This window comes from Balaenoptera musculus, chromosome 1 (genome assembly GCF_009873245.2).
Source record: "Balaenoptera musculus isolate JJ_BM4_2016_0621 chromosome 1, mBalMus1.pri.v3, whole genome shotgun sequence".
Lineage (NCBI taxonomy): Eukaryota > Metazoa > Chordata > Mammalia > Artiodactyla > Balaenopteridae > Balaenoptera > Balaenoptera musculus.
The window spans coordinates 161723110-161729109 of NC_045785.1; the positions used below are offsets into that span (position 1 = coordinate 161723110).

At 55.9% G+C, this 6000-nt stretch overlaps 1 protein-coding gene across 2 annotated transcripts in view; it reads right to left on the bottom strand.

The window, feature by feature from the left end:
• The window catches only part of EPHX1 (epoxide hydrolase 1), a 40353-nt gene extending 34797 nt beyond the window's left edge, over nucleotides 1-5556 (bottom strand). For both annotated transcript variants that reach the window (XM_036847221.1, XM_036847211.1), the window contains exon 1: nucleotides 5422-5556. The gene's annotated coding sequence lies outside the window, so the exon portion shown is untranslated. The remainder of the gene's footprint in view (nucleotides 1-5421) is intronic.
• Between the last annotated feature and the right edge of the window lie 444 nt (nucleotides 5557-6000).

Sequence of the window (6000 nt, forward strand, 5' to 3'; positions counted from 1 at the left end):
TCACACACTCACGCTCTGGGAGTTTCACTTGAATCCTTTCCATCTCGAATTCTGTCAGGTTGTCCACTGGTTCTAAATTACCAGAGAAAAAACCCAAGTGGAACACAGTTCACTGCCTATGAGGAAAAAACATTACCTTCCTGGAATTTCAATACGTGGCATTCTCTATTTGAGGAGAGAAAGACTCCTATTTCAGGAGATAATAGGCGTGGGCCATATAATACACCTATTTGATTTCCTTTCCACCATTAACCACACTCTCTCTCCTCCCTCCCCTCCCCAAGCCTGCTTTTCCTCAGCGATGTGCTCCCGGTCTGGAAGCTTCCTCAATAGTGTGTAACAGGATAGCACTGCGAGCTGGGCCACAGCACAGTCACCTGAGCTGGCTTTATTGTCTGAAACGCACTGAAAGGGTCCCTGTGCTTCACGTACTGCAGCCCTAAGGACTAGGGTCTGAGTTCAGAGGAATATTCTGGGTTGCTGGTGTCTTGGTGGGGTCAGTTTGCTTGTGGAAATGTCTAGGTTGCAAAAAGAAATAAAAAGTCAAAAAAGGCTAAAAATACTACTGAAGTTCAACCAAAGGTCCAGGGGGCAACTCTGAAATTAAGGTGTTCCATCTTGACAGTACCACTGTGACCCTGAGACCCACCTGTGGGAAGGGGGCACAGAACCGGCCGAGGGCAGGGGGCCGCCTTCCCCCACCCAGTGGCCAGCCTGCCGGCTCCTGCCTCCTCACAGCGACAACTTGGTTCACAGGCAGAAAACCTGGAGAGCAGGAAAATACATCCATTTTCTCCCAAAGAGTTGGTAAGAGCGTCAGATTTCCCTGAGCCCTTGGCACTCAGGGGTTAATCACAGAGCTTGGTGCTGGAATCAGTGTTTCTCTTATTTTCCAAAAGGCCCAAGTCTCTCCAGTTCTAACGAGAAGGGTAGTACAATCGGAAAGTCGCCCCCAGTATCGCAAAGGTCACTCATGCCACCTGGAAAGCCACGTCCCAGGTTGAGCCGCCGGGGGGACACCCTGAGGTGGTGGTCCTCGGGGAAGGGTGTAGGCTCACGCCCAGCCACTGAGAAGCACCACGTGGGTCTCTGACACGGAGGCACCTGGCCTCCCGCTCCTGGTCATTGGCTTCCTGCAGCCCTCACAGCTCACTGCAGGCCACAGCCTGGCTAGAGCCAGCCCGATAGGCCCACGGCGGGGACGCTCAGCACCCTTCCAGAACATGAGGACGCGTCTGGGCAGCACCACCTCCTCTGAGGAAGCCCAACGAAGCCCTGGACCGGGGCATGGTGGTGGGAAGACTCCATAAGCACATCATCTCCTGTGCTACGATAACCCTAAGAAGTAAGGCGGAGTTGTTTTCTGTTTTAAAGAGATTTAAACATGAAGCTCCAGGGCTTCCCTGGTGGCGCAGTGGTTGAGAATCTGCCTGCTAATGCAGGGGACACGGGTTCGAGCCCTGGTCTGGGAAGATCCCACATGCCGCGGAGCAACTGGGCCCGTGAGCCACAACTACTGAGCCTGCACGTCTGGCGCCTGTGCTCCAAGGGAGGCCGTGATGATGAGAGGCCCGCGCACCGCGATGAAGAGTGGCCCCCACTTGCCGCAACTAGAGAAAGCCCTCGCACAGAAACGAAGACCCAACACAGCCAAAAATAAAAATTAAAAAAAAAAAAAAATGAAGCTCCAAGAGGCTAAACAGTTTGCCCAGGTTAACCCAGCTTGCAAGTGCCAAGAAGATATTTTAATTCAGTCTATCAATCTTCCCAAACGCTAAAGGTAGTAGAAACTCCTGCTCCTGACTCGGGACAAGACCCATGGTTCCCATTTGTGAGTTAGCTATAGATTCCTCCAGAAAGTCCTTGAAATCCCCAAATAGAAGAGCATTTTTTTTTCCCTAATGCAAGCACTTTCAGTTGAGCCTAACAGGTGTGGCTTTGCAGTAGTTGGACCGTGCACTCAAATGGCTCCTCATGGGAACAGCGCCCACTGCCTGACAGCAAAGCCAAGACAGACAATGGGGTCCAGTGGACAGGAAGACTCCACTCCAGGTCCTTGAGCCTGTCTAGAGGAACGTTCACAGGCTGGACTTTAGACAGTGAAAACAGCTGCTCTCTGGTGACAAAGGATGAACTATGACCTCCCTCAGGAAGTAAACATAGAGTCATTCCTCAGTATCCGTGGGGGATTGGTCCCAGCACCCTCCGGATACCAAAATCGGTGGATGCTCAGGTCCCTTATATAAAATGGCAGAGTGCAGTCTGCCCTCCACATGGCTGGGTTCCACATCCACGGCCTCAAAGCCTAGGGATACGGAGGGCCAGCTGTAACCTTGATGGCAGAAGAGGCTGTGTTTCAGTTTGAACCTGGTTTGCACAATGGCGTGTTCAGTTAGGCAACCAAGGGCAGGATCGTACCGTTCTCTCCTTGACAAGACAGCGTCCAGCACTCCCTCCTCAGGGAAGGGGGTGGGGGGGTGCTGGATCCTTGGCAAAGCTTTGGTTCCCTCTTGGGGGAACTGCTGGGGTGCCATCTCCCTGCTGCAACCTCCCCACCTGACCATACAGCCCCTGGAGCCTCTGCTCCTAAACCACTGGGCTCAGGCCAAGAACCACCCACCAGCAGCCCACAGGTGACCCATGGGGCCAGCTGGCCTGGGCAGTGACACTTCTGCCTCAACCCTGGGCCCTCGACCTCTGCCTGGGGTTTTGCCCCCTACGCCCTGGCCAGGCCCTTCACTCTATTTGACGCTGCCCCGCAGCGAACCCGGCGTAGGCTGCAGGACCACCCAGGCCCCATCAAAGCTGGCAGCTCCCCACTAACCTCTTTCCTTTTCTGAAGATCCCTTTGGACTCTTAACCACAGAATCATCACATATTAGATCTGCAAGAAGTCTTGCAGATTATATAGCCCAACCTCATTTCATGGATGAGGTCCCCAGAGGGGAACTTACTGGCAGAGCTGGGACACCAGCCAGATATTCTTCCTATGCCAATTCTCTTTCCACATCACTGTATCACCTCTCAAAGGAATGAATCATTATGATGGGATGTAGGGTCCTATCAGAGGTGGGTTTTGAGCATGGGATCCTAGAGACCCCTCAAGTCACCACAGGCCTGCTCTGTCTGTGTCCACTCCAGCCTGAGTGGGTATGCTCTGGGCTCCTTCTTCGGCAGTAGTGAGCAGCTCACACTGAGCCCTGCTTTATTTTGTAAGCCCAGCTGGGTTCCATGTCTTTGAGTATCTCAGCTCAAGGATGGAGAACTGGAATCTGGGCAGCCCCTGCCTTTCCATGTCTGGGCTAGGCCAGGATGCTGGAAGGAAAGTCAAGGTGCAAGTCAGCAATGACTAAGCCTGGGAGTTGGGTTATGTCAATGGGAGGGTCATCGTGTATTGATAACAGGGGGGCCTCCTGTGCCCTCCAGCTGGTGCTGGATTTAGACCTCAGACATGAATGAGGACACCACAGGAGGGGGCTGGGGGAGGCACTCCACTTCCTCCAGTGATCCGATGCCCTTTCTCTAAAGGTCCCTCTGCCCAAAGAGGCCCCATTCAGTCTCTTACCACGGACATCCCACTCCCATAAGTCTGTACCAGCCCATGCACTTAAGGGATAGCCGGGAGGCAGGTGGGATCACACAGGGAGCATGTGGGTTGGAGCAGGTGGTGTTGAAGTTCACCCTGGCGGCCTTGCTGAGCAGTTATTTCCCATGGCAGACTTTCCTTTCCTGGAACTGGATGTGGGGGGAGCCTCTTGTTCTCAGGCTGAGCCAGTTACGTTTATCCAGTAGCTCACTCACACCAAAGGACCCTGGTGGCAGCTTGGCCCACACTCAGTGAACACAGATATAAAGTTCATCCATGCCAGCCACATGCCTGCCATGGGGCCTTTGCACTTGCTTGACCTGTGCACCATCACTCCTGATAGCAGTCTGCCACCCCCTTACTCCTCAGTATTATTCAAATATCCCCTCTCAGGGGGGCCTTCTTTTACCCGCCCCCCCACTTCTCTTTTCAGTGCTGTATTTTGCTCCCACATCGCTTTCTAACATAGTTTATATTTTACAAATTTATTGTGCGTATCGTCCATCTTTCCCCCAGCAGAACGTAGACTCCGTGAAGGCATGCTCCCTGCTGAGCCCCCGTGCCGGGGCAGAGCCTGCACACAGTGGTCAGTCCGCTCGCACTGCCCACGCCTAGGTGGGAAGGAAAAAACTGCTTTTTGCTAAATCAGACCTGCTGGGGCTAGTGAAAGGCTCCTACAACGTCCCCAAGCCCCCACTCCCTGAAGGAAGCAACCACCATACCAGAAGACAATGCTACTTCCCAGAGCGGTACCGCTTCTTGCCAAAGTTTATTTTTAATGCTGAATTCAGAGGAGTCTGCAGAGCGGCACTGAGACAGGCATAAATCCCAATGCTCTCAGCAATTTCCCGCAACAGCTCGTAAATCCGATGTACTGGGTGCTGAGGTGCCGAATGCAGAGGTCCCCCCCCCTACTCCACGGCGGAGCCGGCACCGAGCTGCAGCGCGGGGAGGGGGGCAGGGCAGAGAGAAGGCTGTCTGCGTATCCGGGCGCCAGGGGCCCACCCAGGCTTTGTGGAGCCTGAAGTTTATATAGTGGAGGGGAGTGAAGGGGGTGGGGGACGAAGCTTTAAAAGAAGTCAAAACTAGGATCACAACATCGCTAGAGTCTCTGACCGCGCCTCCACCCCGAAGGCGTCAGAAGGGCCGGGCAAGTGAGGGGCCGGAGGCTTAAGTTCCCCAGCTTCCTGCGGGGAGGGAGGCTAAAGGAGTCTCGGGTCTCTGCTGCGCTTACACTGATCACATCCCTGGGCTCCTGCTACATGGTGAACTCTTAACCCCGGGCCCAGGTTTCCTCTCCTGTGCGCTGAGCTGAGCAGGTTGGCCTTCTTTCCCGAGAGAAGAGCAAGGGGAGGGAGAGAAAAACTGGGGCGGCGCACAGAGATGGCGAGAGAGCACGTCTCAGCTAAGAGACTTGAGATCGGTTTTAGTACACCGGTGACAAACAAGTGCAGCTGCACTGCGTGAACCAGACGCACCCTGGAAGCAGTACTCCCCAGGAGAACTAGGCAACGGGGCCCCGCTGCTCTCCCCCGCTGGCCCGAGCCGGCTCGCAGGGCTCACGCGGGCCTCTCCCGGAGTCCGGAGCGCTTGCGGGCCAGAGGGGGCGGGGACCGAGCGGCGCGCTCGGAGCCTAGGTCTGGACGGAGCTGCGGGCTGCGGGGAAGCGGGCGGGAGCGGAGGCCTGTCTGGAAGTCTCCCTGGAGCCCTGGCCGGACGGCGCCGGCCGACAGCGTCCCCCAGCCCGCGGGATCGCGATCCGCCCCTGCACCCTGGGAGCGCGGTCACGGCCGCCCGGGCCCCGGAAACTGCGCACGACGCCCCCGGGCGCTTACGGTCGTCTGCTCCTGGCTCCCGGGCTCGGCGGCAGCAGGTACGCGGTCCCTCCGGCTCTGGCTCCCCGGGTTCCCCGGCTCCCTATCCGCGCGTCCCCTACCAACCCCGCGCTGACCCCGCCCCGGCTCGGCCTCCCAGAGGGGCGGGCCGGGGCCGGGCCCAGGGCGGCGGGGCGACCCGGGTTCAGTCGCGCTCCGCCCCTGTTACCTGAGCGACCCGGGCGAATCTCTGCACCTCCCTAAGCTCCGCCTCTGCTTTGGAAGAGGGCTCTCAAAGTGCTGTCCGCTGACCCGAGGAGAGAAACGAAGCCGAAGTGTTTAGTAACTCAGGCAGTAACTTTGTCCACTGAATCAAAAAACAAACAAACTCCAAGGTTGCACGTTGTATGACTTGTTTCATATTTCTAGCCGTTCATTGCTATTGTATTTTACACGTGTATTGGTCCAGGACAGATTGGGAAATTTAAAAACAAACAAATCTGTCTTTCAACACAGAGAGTCTGAGAAGCATTAGTCTGGGTGAAAGTACGACCTATTCAAAGAGGTCTTCATCGCACTCGTAGAGAACGGACGTGAGGG